This window comes from Notamacropus eugenii, chromosome 1 (genome assembly GCF_028372415.1).
Source record: "Notamacropus eugenii isolate mMacEug1 chromosome 1, mMacEug1.pri_v2, whole genome shotgun sequence".
In the NCBI taxonomy this organism is placed as follows: domain Eukaryota; kingdom Metazoa; phylum Chordata; class Mammalia; order Diprotodontia; family Macropodidae; genus Notamacropus; species Notamacropus eugenii.
In genome coordinates this window covers 345,809,581-345,829,633 of record NC_092872.1, presented here as the reverse complement: position 1 = coordinate 345,829,633, position 20,053 = coordinate 345,809,581, and the positions used below count along the sequence as shown (strand labels likewise).

Sequence of the window (20,053 nt, the reverse complement as noted above, 5' to 3'; positions counted from 1 at the left end):
TCAATACCAGGGCCCTTTTCATGTGAGCCAGAATATAGAAAAAGGTCTGAGACAAGTTGGAAAGTGATATGGCTTGAGTGTCAGATTTGGGTGACACTAGGCAGGCCCCTCCCCTTCAATGGCTTTCCCCCTCAATAAGATAAAGGCACTGGACTTAGTGATCCCTAACATTCCACTGCCCCAACAATCTTCGATCCTGATTCTTGGGTAGGTAACTGGGACTCATCTGAGCAGGGCTGGCTGCCAACCAGACCTACTGGGGTGGGGTGTGCAGTGGGAGGAGTAGGGGTGTTAGGGTTTGGCCCTCACCCCAAGGTGTGAGCCAACCTCATTACTAGGCCCACCCAGCCCTAAGGGAATTACTGTTTACTACCTCGGATAACCAACAAAAGGCTGGGGAGGGGGGCAAGAATGTCACCCATTCTGTGGGCCAGGGTGTGGGGCCTAAGGAAGGAGCAGCTCCCCACCCCCAACATTTGCCTCAAGGCTTTTTTGTGTACAGATCTGACCAGCTGGGACTCGGCTGGACCCCACCCTGGTTGAGAGTATCCTTTCTTACCCGGGTGATTCAACCAAGTCCTGGTTGGTCCAAGTTGCCAGGTTACTCATAATGCCCACCCCTCAGAGCTGGCTTCTGATTGGAGCAAGAATGGGGAGTCCAGGACTGCCCCTTACCTCCACCTCCCTGGATACAAGGACAGGGCAACCAGATCCAGAGATTCTGCAAGTACCCATAGAATCTTAGACACCAAACTAAAGAATCCTTAAAGGGTCTCCAAAGGCATCTTCTCAACAATGGGACATGCTTCATTTCCCAAGTCCTCCAATATTGGTCTTGACCACCACTACCACCACCCCTTTCACTTTAGGACAGATCTAATTGTTAAGCCATTTTCCTTCTATTGAACTGAAATCTGCCTCTTTGAAATCTGTTCCCACTCTTCCTCCTTCTGTCCTCTGGAGCCAAACAGAATGAGACACTGGGATGCTTCCAAAACAAGGGGGCTTTTTCTGGATCAGGGATGGATTATAAGGAAATCATTCTTGCTATTATTGATAATTTTATTATTAATATCACAATGTAATCTGCAATCAGGAAGGTTTGAAGAACTTGACATACATCTATATTTTAATAAATCTGTGATCTTATTGACATGGGCATTCTCTCCAATGATCCAGCAGATTGCAACACATCTATGGCTGGCTGTCTTGTGTGATTTCTGTCTATTCCCTCCCATAAATCCATTTCAATGCTGTAAGCCTTCCTGCCTCTAGATCTCTTGTCATTTCATGTATGCCAATAAGGCCCATGGGTTACCCATCATTTATCCCTCTCCATCATGACATGACCAGCCCACCTGCTTGTCTAGTCAGACAGTTCTCTGGAGACAACCTTTAAGCTGCTTCTCTTATACAATTCTTTTATCAGTAAGATGTTGTAGACTATTCATGCCCACCATCTGTCTCTCCATTGAACATTATTATTAATATTTTGAAGTTTTAATAATAATAATTTAATTGGGGGAGGGGGAACTGGACCTAGGCTTTCAATAGTATAAGGACCTCTCAAAAAGAGGCAGAACGTAGAATGGCTAAAGAACTGGCACTGACATCACAGAGACCCTCACCTACTGTATGATCATCAGTTAGTCATTGAATCTCTTCAGGGCTCCCAAGGAACTCTGAGATTATCAATTTCAAAGAGGGTGCTGGGAAAGTGGGTATTGGGAGAGAAAGGACTTTACTAGGACTTTTCCCTTTTCCAATTAAATCGTAAGTCTAGGCCCCCATCCCTCTCCAAAATAGGACAATAGGACCATAGTTTTAGAGCTAGAAGGAACCTTAGAGGTCATAGAGTCCAGCTATTTTACCCATGAGGACACTGAGGTACATATCTGTATGAATAGATAAAGGTCTTAATTCTGAAGGACTTAGGATGAAAGGTGCTATACATCTCCAGAGAAGGAACTGGAGGAGCCTGAATACAAATCAAAGATATTTTTTCTTTACTTTCGGTATTCTTCTTTTCTTTTCTCTGTGTTTTCTTTCACAGCATGACTTACATGGAAATGTGTTTTGCATGATGGCACACATATAATCTATGTCAAATTGCTTGCCTTCTCAATGAGGAAAAGAGAGGAGGAAAGGATTTTCCTCAAATTTCTTCAAAATTTGAAGAAAAAAAGAATGTTAAAATTGTTTTTTACATGTAATTGGGAAAATAAATAAAATATTAAATTTAAAAAAAATAAAGATCTTCACCAGGAACTCCCTAATCCAATTAAATCATAGGTCTGGGTCTCTTATTCCTCTCTAAAATAGGAAACCCATAGAATTTAAATCTAAAAGGGATGTTAGAGGTCATAGAATCCAACCCCTTCAATTTACAGATAAGGACACTGAAGCGAAGAGACTTTCCCATGCTATGTGACTAGGAAGTGTTTGAGGTGGGATTTAAAGCTATGCCTTCCTGACTCCAAGTCCAGCATCCATCCACTGCTCCACAATGTTTCTTCCTAATAGGGAGACTCTTCCACAGTACAGGTCAGCACTTGCTTGACAATTTATAGTCTTTGAGAGTGACTCGCTAATTTAGTTATTGTTATATGCAATATTTGGATTCCTATAATATTGAAACTTCCTTATGACAATCCTGAGAGGCATATAAAGCAAGTACTATTATCTCCATTTTACCAGTTTCTACAGGTCAAAGGCCCTAAGTGATCAGGGGTTCAAGCTCTGGCTCCTCCCTCCCCTCAGCCCTCCTCTAGCACTCATCCCATGGTCCCCTGTCTTTACACCTTGTATTATCCTGGACCAGATAATCATAGGCCTATGAAGCACTGGATTTGGAGTCAGAAGATGCAGCGTCTAATCCCAGCTCTAACTAGCTTTTGACCTTGAGCAAATCAGCACCTCCCTGATGTCATGGTCCTCTTCGAGAACAAAATACAAACAACAACACTTCCATTCATTCATAAAATGAGAGGTTGTGCTTTTGGATATATATGACCCAAGGAGGTCAAGGCCACATATACCAAAAGAGTCAAAGCATTTTTTGTGGCAGAAACCAAATGGGTTCCCACTGATTGAGGAAGAGCTAAACAAATAATGATGTATGATTATAAAGGAATATTATTGTGTGGTAAGAAATTATGGGCAGCTAGGTGGCTCAGTGGATAGAGCGCTAGGCCTGGAGTCAGGAAGACCCATCTCCCTGAGTTCAAATCTGGCCTCAGACACTTAACTAGCTGTGTGACCCTGGGCAAGTCGTGTAACCTTGTTTGCCACAGTTTCCTCATCTGTACCATGAGCTGGAAAAGGAAATGACAAATTACTCCAGTATCTCTGCCAAGAAAAACCCCAAAAAGGGTCACAAAGAGTCAGATGTTACTGAAAACAGCTAAACAACAAGAAGAAATGATGACTATGAGGAATTCAGAGAAACTTGGAAAGATTTGCATGAACTGATGCCAAATGAAAAAAGTAGAGCTGCAAGGATAAGATAATGACAATTAAAAGAACCCTAAATGCAAATCAGACTGGATAATGGCACTACTCATTTTGGTCAGAAAATGAAACCTACCTCCTTCCCCCTAGAGGTGTGGCAGGCAAGGGGGCTTTGAGGGTAGGATGTTGCATAAATCTCCAGATACAGTCATTGTATTTTTGTTGTTATTTTTTGCTTAATTGGGCTTTTGTTTGCCCAATTCTCCCTCGCATTGTTTTCTTTCTTTCACACCCTCCCTATGGGCCAGGCTGACCCAGAACCCCACAGGAAGGTGAGACAATAGGAAGACTCACTCTACCAGATGGGAGTGTCCTCCATCTGTCTTTCACCATCATCTGGGATGCTTGACTGCTTACCGGGTGAAATGGGAGTCAAGAACTCCATCCCCTCTAACGAGATGGAAGACTGCCAGGTCTTCCCGTCTGCCCTATCCCTAAGATCCTCTCCACTTTATCATGGACGCTTCCTCTGCTCCCTTACAATTCCCCAGCACTGTCCTCTAGTCTACTTATTTTAACCTACAAATTTCTGGGTCTTGTCTTCTACCCCAAAGATGGAACATTAGGATTTTTGAGCCTTTCCATCAGTCCTGAAACTGAACTTTTTTTTAATGTGTCTCTCTCAATTATTATGTGAACTGCCTGAGAGGGGAGACTATCTTGACTTTTCTATGTGTATTCATAAGGACTTAGCACAGCACCTGGCACATAGTAATCACTTAATTTTTTAATTAATTTATCCATTCAAGTGACTCTGATATAAAACCAAAACTTTTTTAAAATATAAATTGTATACAGTAACAGCAATATTGTTTTAAGTCATTTTGACTATTATAAATACCCAAATTAACCACAAAGGAAATATGAAGGAAGGCACTATCGGCATCCAGAGAAAGTACTGATAAATAGAAGTATGTATAGAATGATTTCACATAAATACACATATTTGTATCTAATGGTAGCCATTTCCAGGAAGGGGAGAAAAGAAATTTACATATCTTTATTATACATTTAAAAGGAAAAGCAAATTGTACATATTTGCAGTTTCGTGTGGAATCATCTTTTTTTTTTCTAATCTACTGTTATTGAAATGCTTGTTTTATTCCACAAATTAAAAGTAAAATAGAAATTTTAAATTATAAATTGGGGGTGGGTAAGTCCATTGTAACTCTAAGTCCTATGACCTTAATCACAGACAACACATGATATGGTGCTATAAGCCAGAGGATGGTGAAGGGTACAGAGAAGGAAGAAGTCAATAAATCAGTGCTAGCCCAGCAAGGATTACTAGGGGAGGTAGATTCTAACAGCAGGTTTGTATTGGTGAAGAAGAAGGGTATTTTGGAGACTTGGGAACAGCCTGAGTGAAAGTATGTAATGAGAATACGCAGAGCCTGGCAGAGTGTGGGCATGCAGGAGGGCTTCTGTAAATATCGATTCAGTTCAACACTTATGAAGCACCTACTGCATGAAAGGCATTGAATGTGGTGCTACTTTAATTGTCATGAAAAACGTGAGCATGACCTAGACAACTGTGAATAATGTCACAAGTATGTTCCATGGGAGGGGACCAGTCCCAGACAGGGATAATTTGCAACAATAACAACAATAACGTTAACTGGGACAACTTGTGTTGCCATTGTACTTCAAGGTTTTCAAAGCACTATCAGATGACTCCACAGGGTCAGTGGTTCAAGTATCATTTTCCCCATTTTACAAATAATTAAACTGAGGTTTCAGAGAGATTAGGGCAGGTAGATGGCACCATAGTGCACAGAGTACAAGGCCTGGAGCCAGGAAGATGAGTCTTTCTGATTTCAACTCTAGCCTGAGACACTTAACTAGCTATGTGACCCTGGGCAAGTCACTTAACCCTGTTTGCCTCAGTCTCCTCATCTGTAAAATGAGCTGGAGAAGGAAATGGCAAACAGCTCTAGCATCTCTGCCAAGAAAACCCCAAATGGGGTCATGAAGAGTCAGACACGACTGAGACAACTGAGCACCAACTCAGACATGTCCCACTTATACAACTACTGTATGTCAACCTAGGTTTCCTGATGACTATAAATCCAGTTCTCTTTCCATCCTGAAACTTCCCTAGCCTGCCCATCCCCAGCCTGGTCATCTAAATAGCATTCTTTGGAGCCCCCATATCCACAGCTCTCCGCCTTTCTAGTTAGCCAGAGCCTACTTATCCTTCAACAAAGCACTCATCCTATCTCTTTCAGAAAGCCTTGCCAGATCTCCCTTCTAACCTTAACACTAAGGCAGCTATGTGAAGAGAACACTGAGCCTGAAGTCAGAAAGACCTGAGTTCAAGTCTAGCCTCAGACCTTAGCTGTGTGGCCCTGGGAAAGTAGTTTAAACTTTGTCTGCCTCAGTTTTCTCAACTGTAAAATGGGAATAATAATAGCACTTACCTCGTAGGGTCCTTGTCAGGATCAAAGGAGATATTATCTGTAAAGCACATAACACAGTGCCTGGCACATAGTAGGTGCTTAATAAATGTTTATTTCCTTTCTTCCTCACGTTCCCCACATTGCATCCCAGAGTTTCAATATTCAGCTCTGATTGTCTTTCTTAGGTTGTCATTAAGTCTAAGGTGAGACCCAGGAGACTCTGTCCCTGCTTTAAATATCTGGGCCTGGGACCAAGGGCTTGGGTCACTCTTTTATTTATTTATTTAGAGGCAATCAGGGTTAACTGACTTGCCCAGTATCACACAGCTAGTGAGTGTCAAGTGTCTCAGGTCAGATTTGAACTCAGGTCCTCCTGACTCCAGGGCTGGTGCTCTATCCACTGTGCCACCTAGCTGCCCAAGGCTGGGTCACTTCTTGGGGTTGATAGAAGAACCATGTCCCCAGGTGGATCCACATTTGATATAAAGAAAAACTTCTTAACTATGAGAGCTATTCCAAAGTGTAATCAACCTCAAGAAGTAATGAGCTCCCCATTCCTAAAACTCTTCAAACAGAGATGAATGACAGACTGTTGTTGGGATGTTTGAGACTTTTTAAGTATGAGGTCTAAGGCCACCTGAGGTCTGTAGACCCTTCTAGGCTTGTAATTTTGGCCCCCCCGGGCTAGAGTTTCAATTCTGACTCTTGTTGAGCATGTAACCTTGAGCAAATCACTTTCCTATAAAACAATGGGGGAACTGAAATAGTGATGTCTTAAGTTTCCTCCCAACTCTAGATTATGCAGTCCAAAAGTACTCCCCAGATACCCACTCTGACTAGCTTTCAGGCACACTTCTCATTAGAAAGCACGTCTAAGGAAAGAAGTTGGAGCCAGCCCTTAAGGGAGGCTTCAGGAAGAATGAGGTACATTGTGTCCCTTGCCTGACAGTTGTAGGAGTTTTGTTATATACAAGGGAATCTATAGAGAGCTTGGTTCAGGTCCTGACCTCATCGCTGGTTTGCTGTGGCTCTCTTGGGAACTCAAATTTCCCAAGTAGTGATGATGGTCTTTACTGGGTTTTCCTCCCTCCCTTGGCTGCAGGATAGATGTATTGTTCAGTTATTTCAGTCCTGTCTGACTCTTTGCGAATCCACTTAGAGTTTTCTTGGTAAAGTGGTCTGGACTGGTTTGCCATTTCCTTCTCTGATTCATTTTACACATGAAGAAACTGAGGCAAGCAAGGTTCAGTGACTTGCCCAGGGTCACACAGCTAGTGTCTGAGGCAGGATTTGAACTCAGGTCTTTCTGACTCCAGGCCTAGCATTCTATGCACTATTCTATGCTTCACTTAAATCCAATTCACTTGCAAGTCAAGACACCATGCACCTACAACAACCGCTGCTCTTGAGGGGATAGAAAGGAAGGGGAAGTTCTTAGAATTTAGAGCTGGGTGGGATTTTAGAGATTTAATCCAGAAGCTTCATTTTCCGGAGTGGAAAACTAAGGGTTAGAAAGAGGAAAGGACTTTCCCAGGGTCATGTGGATATTCAAACCTGGGTAGTAATCAAATTAGGAGGAGAAAGTGAGGCTGGTAACTTTGCACAGCCCTCCCTCACTTAAATCCAACTCACTTGCAAGTTCCAGCATCACCTCCCTGATGTCATGGTCCTCTTTGAAAATGACAAAAACAAACAACAATAGTTTTGACTCCTACCCAAATACTCTTTCCACTGTGCTTTCAAAAGCATTAAATCTCATGTAGCTGTGCTGGGAGCATTATGATTGTTACCCTTCCCCCATCTCATCTAACCCCTGCACACTAGTCCAGCCCCTGTGGAACAGATGGAGGGGGCTGGGGAGAATCAGGGGGAGGGAGGACTGTTTCTCAGGTCTCTAGACTCCACAGACGTATGTGGAAGATCCATGGACTCTAAGCGAAAGGATCCATATTCAAGTTCTGTGATAGTGGTCAAATCATTCCCTGTCATAATTCCTCAACCTGTCCTCTGTAAAACACAAACAACAATCTCAAGCCAGTCTCCCTGTTTCTCCAAGCCATGAATGGGAAAATATGGTATCTACTGCTATAATTATTATATTATTTTATATACTTATATACTATATTACATAATTATGATTATGATTATATCATGATGGGAAGGAGAAAAGCAGCTTGCCACAGTTGTTTAGAAAGTTAGCTTCAATGCCAGGAAGCCTTGGGTTTAGGTCCTGAGAAGTTACTTACCCTCTCAGTGCTTTAGTAAACTCTCTGATATTATAAATTGCAAAGAAGGTGCCAATCTGCATTGGTGTATGGAGTTTTCTTATCTGGAAGGTCCCTAAACAAATGAAACTATAAATCCAATCTCCAGGATCTGAAGATCCATAACCTCCTTCTTCTATTCTTGACATCTGGGATTTTAAAAAATATACAGGACTGATTTTAAAAACATTTTTATTGGTATCTTTTGTTTTTACACCACTTTCCTATGCAAAGATATCCTTTCACTCTCCCTTTCCTCAGAGAACCATCCTTCATAACAAAGAATTTTTTAAAAAATTTTTTTTAAATTAAAAAAAGAAAAAAGAAAAATGCCAACTCAACAAAAACAACCAACACATCAACCAAATCTGGCAGTATTGCATCAGCTTCTCAAAAGTCGTCCTGGAAAATGCCTCTTCAGCCAGAACCTCGTTGGAAAGAGGAGGATGAAGAAGGGGAAGAGGCCCTGTCCTCAAGAATCAGAGCAGCTAAAATTGCTCCCAAATCAGCAGCTTCCCACAGGAGACCCTGCCTGGGATGACTAGTGCTCTGGTCTCCTCTAGAGAGGCTGCCAAGCTCACCAATTTCTAGCATCCAGGCCTCTGGCCTTCTCTCTTCAGAGGCTTCCTTCTTATGACCTCCCCATCCCTAAGCAGTGGTACTTAGCCTTTTTCTGCCCAGGCCCTGACTCTGAGCTATTTCTCCCATAATCATAACTTCCCTTATCTAGGTACAGAACACTTTCCCATTGCCAGAGGACATCAGGGTCATGGGAAAAAAAAAACATAAAATGCTGTCAACTCTTAATTACTTAACAGTGAATGAATCTCTGCCACTTGAGAACTGAGCTTAGCCGATCATAAGGAAGAAGGCTTGCTAGCCCTGCTAGTTCTCACCAACCAGAATTTCCCAGGGATACAGGGCTAGAAATCTCTGGGGGCTCAGTCTTCTCTAAAAGTGTGATTCTGTGACTACCCAGAGAGAAATGAGAAGAGCTGAGGAGTGGGAAAAGTTACAGTCAGTATTCTTCGGCAGTGATTTGAATGAAAGAAAGTCCCCAGAAGGCCTCTGCCGCTTGAAGCAGCCAGACTGGGTCTGACTCAAACCGCCCCCCAAAATCATAGCCTGTGGCAAAAAGTCACACTCTTAGACCTGGGGCTAGAATAAAACTGAGGCCAGGGCTCCAAGAAGAAGCATTGGGCAGGGAAGCTTCAGAAGAAACACATGGGAAATGAACTGTCATGGTCTCACAAAGGATACTTTCTTCTACACCATGAACAAAATACAGATCCTGATTCTCAACCCTCAAGGTGGATATCAAATGTGGGGAGACTAGAGGAAAAAGTAATGGAATATGAGCATGAATATCAGGACATGTAGGGTCTAGTCTCAGATCTGCTGCTAACTTACCATATCACCCTAAGAAATCTCTTCCCTTCTCAGATCCTCAGATTCCCCGTCTGTAAAATGGGGATAATAATCCTTCAATCGATCATGTGCTGAGAGTCAGGATGGTGAAGAGAGAGCCACACTTGGAACCAGGAAGACCTAGATTCAAGTCACACAGTTGAGTGACTTTGTCACTTTACCTGTTAGAGATGTTGACAACTAAGAGACTGTAAGTTTCAGAGAAGGGTGCCCCATCGGCACCCAGGGAGTTCCCTATACCAAGGGAATCACAGATGTAGTCCCTACTCCCCTACTATGTGCCAGGCATTGTATAAGAGACACAAACATAACCCTAAAACAGTCCCTGTCCTCATCATGAGGGCGAACATTCTAAACATTCTGGTTACATTCATTTACATTCTAATTACATTACATTCTAACAAGTTGTGTTACCTTCCATCTTTCCAGAGCTTCCGTGAGGATCAGATGAGATAATGGATGAGAAAGCACTTTAGAAACACATACAAGGGTTGTTTTTGGTTTGGTTTGGTTTTTAATACTTTTCCAAACAAGTCTCAGTCAGCAGAAATAGGAAGAACAGGAGTGAGCCAGAAGTAGATTTCTGTGTACTCAGGCTCTTTCATCATCTGCGAAGACATTTCTGGGAAAGAGGAAATCTGAATGGAGCTCTGGTGTGTTCCTAGGGCACAGGACGGTGTTCTGAGGACAGAGGATGTTGGGTCCTCATCGATCAAATGCCTGAGCAGAGGAATGATATGGTGAGAGGAGTGAAATAAAACATTAATTGGGGGAGGGGGCTTGGAAAGAACAGATTGGAAACAGGAGATACTTGAAGCAGAAGAGTTTGGAGGACATTACAGCAGTCTAGACAAGAGGTGATAAGGATCTGAAAGGGTCTAAACTAGGGTTGTAGCAAAATGGAGAGAAGAAATGTTATGTGTGATGTAACACAGTGCTTGGCAATTGTTTGGATATGGGGGCAGGATGAAGGAGAGGAAAGAAACTGGGATAATTCTGAGGTTTTCAGACTGGAGGATGCTAGTGCCATCCTTAGAACTAGGCAGCGAGAGCCAGATTTGTCAGGGCAGAGAGGAGATAACAAATTCAGTATAGGACATGTTGAGTTTGAGGCTGCCATCAGATATCCAGGTAGATGTGCTGCCAATAAATCTGTTTTATAGATGCAGGGCTCTGAGTCATAAGATCAGAGATAGGGAGTTGGAAGGAACTTTCAAAGTCATCTAGTCCAACCCTTTCTCAGATAAGGAAACTGAAGCACAGGAGGCTAAACAACTCACTTAAGGTCACATAGGCATAAAGGGCAGAGTCAGGATGAAGACACATCTTCTGACTCCAAACTTAGCATTCTTTCCACCAAACTTCAACTTCCAAGTTAAGAACTGAAGTTATAGGTGTAATGTTTGTGAAGTGGAAAGAACCCTAGACTTGAGGCCAGAAGATTTGGGGTCAAGTTCTGATAATTTGTTGTGTGACCTTGTTTAAGTCACTGTGGGCCTTGGTTTTCTTGTCTGTAAAATGGAGGGATTGGACTAGATGCCTTCTGAGGTCCCTTCTAGCTCCAGAGTATTTAAATCTGTAATTCTACCTCCTCTGTCACCTCCTGCCAAGTTCTGGCTTCAGGATATTATCCACCTCCTAGAGCCAGAAAGTTTCCTTTTCTGTAGATTGAGGGAGATGATTCTAAAGGACCCTCCTCGTTCCAATGTTTCCTGGTTCTTGAATGAATGAATTTACCAAAGTTGGGACAGTAGGGAGGGAAAAGAACCAAAGATAGCCTTGGAACATATCTAGATTTAGCAAATGGGAAGCCCAGATAGACAGGTAGAAAGAAAACCAAGGGAAAGTAGTGTCACAGAAGGCAAGGGAAGTGTGAGAATTCAGAAGGAAAAGATAGTCTGGGAAGTCAAGTGCTGCAGAAAGTAAAAAATGAGAAGGGATTATTCATTGAATTTATTGATTAGAGGGTCACTGGTTTCAGGGCACATTTTAGGGGGTTCAGGATTTATCTCGGGGGAGTGGGGAGAGGATAAGGAAACGGAGACTGTGAATATAGACAAAGAACAAGAAGAGAGAAGGTGGCATGGGGTCCAGAAGGACTTGAGAGTAGATTTGTAGCATTGTGCCAAAAGGTACAACTGTTTCCCAATCATGTCAAGGAACAGAGGTTGAACAGGTTGAAACTTCAGCCAGGGCTTTCTGGAGTTAGACCTAGAGACGTCTCTGAAGAAAAAAGGTTCCAAACCAGCTAGAAAGGTGGGTTATGACACCTTTCTAAGTGGGCTGTTTTAGAAGTCAGCTTTCAGACTGGAGACCAGGGGATGGAAAAGATACTCTCAAGGAAAGGTCATGGAAGAATTTAGGAAACAGAAATCCTAGAATAATCCGAAAACTTCAGTTTCACCAGATCTCAACTTCATCTACGACTTACCAACTCCTTCTTTAGTGCCTCTGTCTTTCAGAGGAGTAAGAACTTCCTAACTTCTCTAGATAGTATGGGTAGGTGGAAAGTACACTGAATTTAAAGCCAGAGAAAGTGGATTTGAATCCTGCTACTTACTTGACTTTGGGCAATCCATTTCCCTTCAGTTTATTTATCTATAAAATGAGAATCTTGGCTCAGATAATCTCTAAAATCCCTTTCAACTCTGATTTTTTCCTCCATGAGCAGACAAATGACCCAAAAAAGCCTCCCAGACTCCAAAGAAAAGAGGGTTAGCTGTGTATTGTAATTCAGAAGGAGGTAGACCTTTGTAGTTTCTGGTATGTGTAGAGCGGGGGAGAGTAGGAGAAGGGTTCACCAGTTCTGGTCCTGGAAGGAAGGAAGGGGTCAGCATGCTACAATGGAATGAACACTGATTCTAGACTCAGAAGATGTGGGTTCAAATCCTACCTCTGACACTATGTGTGTAATCTTAAGTAAATCAATAGGTGACCCAGGGCCTTAGTTTAAATGAAGATTTTGGATTAAATAGGCTCTGCACTCCCTTTTAGATCTATGATCCTAGGATCACCTCTTCCTAGAAATAAAAATAGGGAAAGGATAAAACCTAAAAGCCCCAGAATCTTGGCTTGGGGATTCAAGCAAGATGCAGGGATTGGGGGAGGGAAGGAAGAAAGGGTCTTTAGGGAAGAAGAACCCGTTTCTCACAAACAATAAAATGCCCTCTAGTGGCTCCAGGTATCATATTTTACATCCTTTACAACCATCTCCCTCCTTTTTTCCCCTTCCAAAAATAGATTTCTTTCTCCCTCACCCCCCCCCCCCCCCCGGAGAGAATTGACCCAATCTCCATGCCTACAAGCTCTTCTCACCCTGTTCCAACCCAGCCAAGCCAGGGAGACGCCCCGTCCTTGTTAGCACATATGCATATGTAGCTGTATATTCTTCTAAGTCTTGGAGTCAGTGGGTCTGTTTATATTTGTCACTGTGTGCACCTTGCGTGCATCTGGGAGAGAGGAGGATTGTAGGGAATAGGAAAGGTTCCTGCTGTACAGGAAAATGAGGCTGGGACCATATACCCCGCTGCATCCAGGAGAGTTGGGGAAGAAAACACAAAGCCCCTGTTTCCTGAGCCTGGTCCACTCCAAGGCCATGACTGGGAGGGGAGCCTTGGGAACATCATTTGACTTCAAACCCAGGAGTGGACAAAGACAGGACTGGAGGTAAGAAAGGAGACCTCAGCTCAGGTGGATGTGGTCCTTGAGGGAGTAAATCTCTTTCCTTCTCTGGGCCTCAAGTTTTCTTTTCTAAAAAGTGGGAATAATAAATAACTCAAAGCTGATGAAAGAAATTGGCAGCATCTCCCCGTGAAAAGACAGTATGGACAATCAGACTGATAGCTAAAACACCAGGGTTTGAATCTTGGCAGTTGCAACCCTGGGCCACTTCCTCAACTATAAAATGAGATTACTCATATTTGGCCGTGAAGAAAATACTTCGTAAGCCTTCAAAGTGCTATTTGCATGTTGTTCAGTCGTTTGAGTCTTGTTAGGGGCTTTGTGACCCCCATTTGGGGTTTTCTCCCAAAGATACTGGAGTGCTTTGCTGCTTTCTTTTCTAGTTCATTTTACAGATGAGGAAACTAAGGCAAACAGTTAGTGACTTACTTGCCCAAAGTCTCACAGCTAGTAAGTGTCTGAGGCCAGATTTGAACTCAAGAACATGTCTTCCTGACTTCAGGCCCAGTACTTTGCTACTGAGCCAGCTAGCTGCCCTATAGAAATAGGATATTATTATTATTTTAATTTGCTTTGGGATAAAAAAACTGAAAAGTGCTGCTAAGGGTAAGGTATTACTGGGAGACTGGACAAATAAACCCCTGGGTCTCAGTTTCCTCCTCCATAAAAATAGGGAGGATAGAAATTTGCCCTGTCACCTAAGGATTCTTTAAAGGGTCTGCAAATAAAGACATTTTGGAAAATGTAAGGTACAGTCTGGAAACATAACTATAATAAACATGTATTAAGCACCGATGTACTTACCAGGCACTGTGCTACGCGTCATTAACGTTATTACTTTATATAAGGAATTAGGTCAGGTCCTGCAGCAAACATCAGCCCGGACCCCTCCCTTCCTCTGTACTTGGGTCTGTCCCTGGCCGGTGCCCAGGAGGCAGGTCCACACTGTTGCATTAGTGGGATAAGAAATTAGCTCAAAGGGTGGGGTTAAGGGGACTTGGGGAGGGGGGAGTAAGGAAGCATTTGTTGTTTGTTTTTGCCAAAGATCCTGAGATGCATATGAGTGTTGGCATCTTAGGCCCCAATGGGACAAAAACCAATGAGCAAAGGCTTAGTTCCAGTTAAAGCTCGGAATAAGAGTGGCTTCATTTATTTATGTACTTTTTAATTGGTTAATTTAGCAGCCCCTGCAGCCCTGCCCTGTCAGGCCCAATCTTTGGAGAGATGCCCAGTTTGTCCAGGGTGTGGCAGATGCATGCAGGCATGCCAGGTGAGGACACTCAGCCTGCACGGGTCACTTCCTGGATGCCAGCCAGGGCTCTACCCCATCAAAGATGGTCCTCCCAGGCCTCATCCATTTCCCTACCCCCAGAAGTATATGGGGGGGGGGGGGAGAAAGAAAGGGTGCCAGGCAGGTCTCTCTGCCCTCACCTGCATCCCCTGACCTTAGAATAAAGCACAACAGCTTCAAATCCTGACAGGATCAATCTGCAATGGACCAGATCTAAGAAAGAAATGTGACTCATTCCCCAACCCAGATTCAGTTCCCCACCAACCTGAGAACTTCTCCCAAATCTAGGCTCCTTCCAACTCTCTCTCCTCTAGTCTCCCTCCCCAAATAAGCTTCTGTGAGCTGGGAAAGTCAGCACCTGTTGGACCCCTGAACTCAGTGCCCAGATTGGGATGGAATATGGGTCAGAAAAGTGTCAGAAGGGGAGACAGAGTGGCTCTAGAGCCAAGCTGGGCTTAACCGAAAATGAAGTTCATTCATTCATTCACCCAAAATTTATTAAGCTCTGCTGTATGCCTTATGCTCGGCATTACCAGGGGTACAAAGATTAGAGAAAGTTTTCAGCACTCCCTTGGTAATAACTGCTCCAACTGCCCCAGCCTTGGGCAAGTGTCCGCCCTTTGAATCACTACCCCAACACCCCCCTCTTCTCACAGCAGAACCAGAGAAGAACCCAGAGACAGACACACCAAAAACCAGAACACAGCACGGAAACTAAGCCCCAATCAGAGTTAACGGATTTAGAGAGCCCTCTCCCGACCCTCCAGGGGCACAGAGATGGTATAGGTGGACCAAGTTCTCTCCCAGACAGTAACACACAGAAAAAACGGCCCTCTGCCCTGCAACCTGGGCAGGGATCTCTCTCCCTACTGGAAATCAGGAAACTGAGGCACAAAAATGGCAGGGAGATCCCAGATACCCAGAATGTCGCCTGGGCGTGGCTGGAGTCCCAGCTCTGAAGAGCGCTCCATGCGGCACCTGGGACCACGCCCTAAGATGATGCTGCCAAGGCGGGAGGTGGGAGCTGGAATCCCACTTTAGGATGGGACTCTCAGTAGTATCCACAGTGCAATGAGCACACCCAACCATGCACACATACTGAGGGCCAGCTCACTCCCACAGACCCACAGCCTGGGACCTCACATTTCTAAAGCACTTCAAGGTTTAGAAAAAGCTTTCTTCCCAGCAACCCTGCGTATGGGGTAAGGAGTGACAAGCATTGCCTCCGCTTCTCAGATGAGTCTCGGAGCGGTGACTTGCCCACGGTTAAGTGTCACACTAACGTGGGTCTCCAAACTCTCTTTCCACTACATCAGACCCAGTGTCTCTCTCTCTCTCTCTCTCTCTCTCTCTCTCTCTCTCTCTCTCTCTCTCTCTCTCTCTCTCTCTCTCTCTCTCACACACACACACACACACACACACACACACACACATCAAAGTCACACACACCAAAGTCATGCACATGGAAACAAACGTCCAATTACACATTCCCCACCCCCGCTTTCCAAGCACACGCCAAATCACACACGAACACACAAAGGCACACACATGCCAAGTCCGACATACAAGGACCACCACCCCTCGACCCCCTGGCCTGGCCCCCAAAGGAAAGCAAAGCTAGGAAAGAGAAAGCGCACCACTGGCAGGGGATCCGGGCCAGTTGGGAAGCACCAGGTGGAAGCAGTCGCACATCTCGGCGGGTGGCTGCGGGCCCCGATCGGCTCCGCTCGGTCTGCCCTGGCAGGGTCCGCTTGCCTGCGGGCGAGCGGACGGCGGCCGGCCCCGCACTGACTGCGGAGCTCTGGCAGCCAGGGCCCTAGTCCCGCCCGATGCCCACCCCTCGGCTCCCTAGGCCCGCCTGGGCGGGGCGGGGCCAGACCAGAGTAGCCCCGCCCGGGCCACTGCGGAGCAGGGTGGGACAGACTGGGGGGCGCCGGGTGGTGCAGCTGGACGAGGTGTGGGCCCTGCTCGGACTCATTCACCTCATTGGTTCCTGCGAATGTATGGCCCGCCCACAGGGAAGGGGGGGGTTGGCTCATGCTGAGTGGGCGGGACCCCAAGTGTCAGAGGCCGATGGACTCTGCTTTGGGGCGAGGGGTGCCTGCCTCTCGAATTCCAGACCTGGGCCTGCTGGCAGATGAAAAAGAAGCCGGACCAAGGGCACTTACTACAGGTGGCGCGTCCACACCAGCCACATACTGCCCAGCATTGTAAGGACAGCATGCAAGGTCTGCAGGGCATGCAAGCTAGCTGGACACCGAGCCCTCCACCAAGGTCTTCCCCAGAATGGGCCTCAATCCTAGGCTCTCCTGAAGGGAGAAGTAAATGCTCATCGCAGTTTTAACGCATCTGGTCCTCCATTTCCCCACCTTTGAATGGGAAATTGGGCTCGATGTTCTCTAAGCCCCTTCCAAATGCGTTCTATTAAACAAAGAGGTATTAATGGTGTGTGTGAGAGAGAGACCCTGTGCCGCGAGCAGAAGACGCAAAGATGGAAGGAACCAAGACCCTGATTTCTTTTTTTTCCCAGAGTGGGGAAGACAAGGCACTTGGGGTTGACTTGCCCAAGGTCACACAACTAGTAAGTGTCAAGTGTCTGAGGATAGATTTTGAACTCAGGTCCTCCTGACTGTAGGGCCCATGCTCTATTGGGCTACCTAGCTTCCCTCAAAACCCTGATTTCAAGGCAATAATGGTGGAATAGGAAGAAAGAATGGGATAAGGACAAAGGGAAAAGAGAGGCAAAGTACTATGAGCAATTTAAGGGGGGAAGTGTACCTTTAGCCTGTCAGTCACAAGAAAAGCCAAACACAGTCCCTTCTTTCAAAGAGCTAAGGGGGAAGAGAACATGCAAACAACTATGGAAAAACAAGCTAGGTACAGGATAAATTGGATATAATCAACAGAGGGCACTAGAATGAAGGGGGATCAGGAAAAGTTTCATGCAGAAGATAAGATTTCAGCTGGAACTTGAAGGAAGCCAGGGAAGCAGAAGGTGGAGATATGCTCCAGGCATGGGGGACAGATAGAGAACATACCCCAGAGTCTAGAAGCAAAAAGTTCTCTGGAAGATCTGGGCCCTGAAATATGAATTGGGCCCTGAAAGAAAAATGGGACCTCAACAGATTTAAAGTGTCTATTTCAAGTGCTAGGGACTCCTAATGAAGGCACAGAGAGGGTGGGATAAAAATGAGACTGAAGAGTCCTGTTCGTAAAGAATATAAAGTGCTCAGGGAAACACACAGTAGGAGAAAGCTGGGCAGGTAAACCAGAGCCAGCTTGGACATGCAAGCCTTGAATGCTAGGCAGCATTTTATATTTTACTTAATAGACAACAATGAACACATAGCCTGTCTCCTGCAGAAAGCACTAAATATGGCCTATAGAGCCAAGCTTTTTACCAGTTTATGGAAGGGATGTCCATGCCCCAGAGTCTGAGGGAGGTTGGTCTCCTATAGCTACCTTCATCCTGGCCTCCTTTGAGTTTATAACCTAGAACCCATAAAATTGAAAAAATGAAAGATGAAAACCCAACATTTCTATTGAATTCAGTCTACCCAGGTGTATAGTATTATCTGTGCTAGTGTTTCCCAAATCATTTGACCACAGAATATTTTGGAGCTTGACATCTATTGATAGAACCATACATTTTGTTGCAGAGGACAGGGGTCCCTGGGATCCCCTTGGAATAAAAGAGGGTAGAGGAATTTAGATCAAAATAGAGACTATCACGTAGCACTCAGTACATCCTCTAACCATGTCACACTGTGTATTTTAGCTATCACTATGTCTTACTCTCCCTACTAGGCTGAGACCTCCATGAGGCCAAGAATCCCCAGGATCAAACAGAATTCTCTGTTCATAGTAAGTATTTAATAAATGTTTATTGAATGGATGGCTATAACCTTATTTTCATCCAAAAACATGCATGATATCTATATTTTTGATACACATGGAATTGTATCAGGCATTGTATTTCTTATTGTGAATAGTGATTTAAATCATAACTCCAGCACTCGGTTGTATGATTGGGCTTAACTCCTTAACTCCTCTGTCTTTTTTCTTGTCTGTATAATTGAGGTGGGGGGGGGGGGAAGGTTGGACTACATCACCTGAGATAACTAGATAAGCCTGAGAGAAGCCCTTCTGACTCTAAGTTTATGATTTTATAAATTTGATATTTCGGAGGAAAAAGCAATAGTAGACTGAGAACATCTGACATCTTGAAGGTCTCTTCCAGCTATGAATCCTAAGCTGTATCGTTAGCTTTTTCTCCATCATTTTCTTGTGTCTGGAAATCAACAAAACAATAAATTGAGCCGTGATTTGTAGCATTTGCTTATTTCTGAGACGTAAATGCTCACCCTGAAAAGTTAACAATAAACTCAATGGAGCCCGTACTGTATAACAAGGACGACTTTCCCTCTACTGTACTACTACAACAGTGATGGTGGTAGGACCATCTCCAGTTGTCCTGATCTATATCTGACCACTCAACCCAGATGGTTCTGGAGGTGAAATTGAGGCTGGTAACTTTGCACAACCCTGACTCACTTACATCCAATTCACTTACCTCAGCCTAAGTAAGTACCTGCATAGACCTTGACCTAAAGGGGCCACGGTCTCCCAGTGCATCCTGAGGAATATCAGGTCACTGGATTCAGATGGCTCTGGAGGAGAAGTGAGGCTGGTGACCTGCACAGCCCTCCCTCACTCAAAACAAAGTCAAGTGCAAGTCATGTCATCATTTCTCTGATGGGATGGTCTTCTTCCGCAACGAAGAACGAACACAACAACAACATGGCATCACCTCCCCATCATGGTCCTCTTTGAGAATGAAGGACAAACAACGGCAGCAGTGGTGGCAGCAAGAAGGTGTGGCTTTCCCCACTTTTTTTGGTACACTTGCAGATACCTTCACACCATTATATTCCCAAATTTTCTGAGTGAGGTCAATGAGCCAGAAAAATGAGGAAATCTCCTCCAATGAATACGGTTGCTTCTACCACAAGGCTTACCCCAATATCGTTCTAGGGGCATACTGGAACTTGCTTGAAGAGAGCCAATTTTTCATTTTCAGTGTCATCATTTACCCATCAGAAATCAGCAAATGTGACAAATCAGGTCGTGACTTATTCTTTTAATTGTCCAGGATTTAAAGAGTGATAAGGAAATGTAAAATTAAACTTTAAAAATCACATTTTTTTTTTTTTGGAAAGCTGGTTACTAAACATTTACCAACACACTTCTATATAATTCCCAAACAAAGCTAACCACTGAACTTAATTGAGGCAAGGCTGAATTCTCTTATCAAGGATATCATATAGAGGATTAATCTACGAGGTGGAAAACTGCACTGAATGTGGCCCCTGAGGTTTCTTCCAGCTCTGAAGATGTTTGACACACTATCTGCATGTAGACATGACCCAGTGGAAAGCCTCACTTGAATGTGACTTTCTGGGCCCTACATGCCTCATTCA

General features: G+C 44.4%; 1 long non-coding RNA gene across 1 annotated transcript; it reads right to left on the bottom strand.

The window, feature by feature from the left end:
* Positions 1-4,495: 4,495 nt before the first annotated feature.
* LOC140518167 (uncharacterized) lies at positions 4,496-16,533 on the bottom strand. The gene is made up of 2 exons (XR_011971841.1): positions 16,211-16,533; positions 4,496-10,321 (listed from the first exon to the last, which is right to left on the bottom strand). It is a non-coding gene; the product is annotated as an uncharacterized lncRNA (long non-coding RNA).
* Between the last annotated feature and the right edge of the window lie 3,520 nt (positions 16,534-20,053).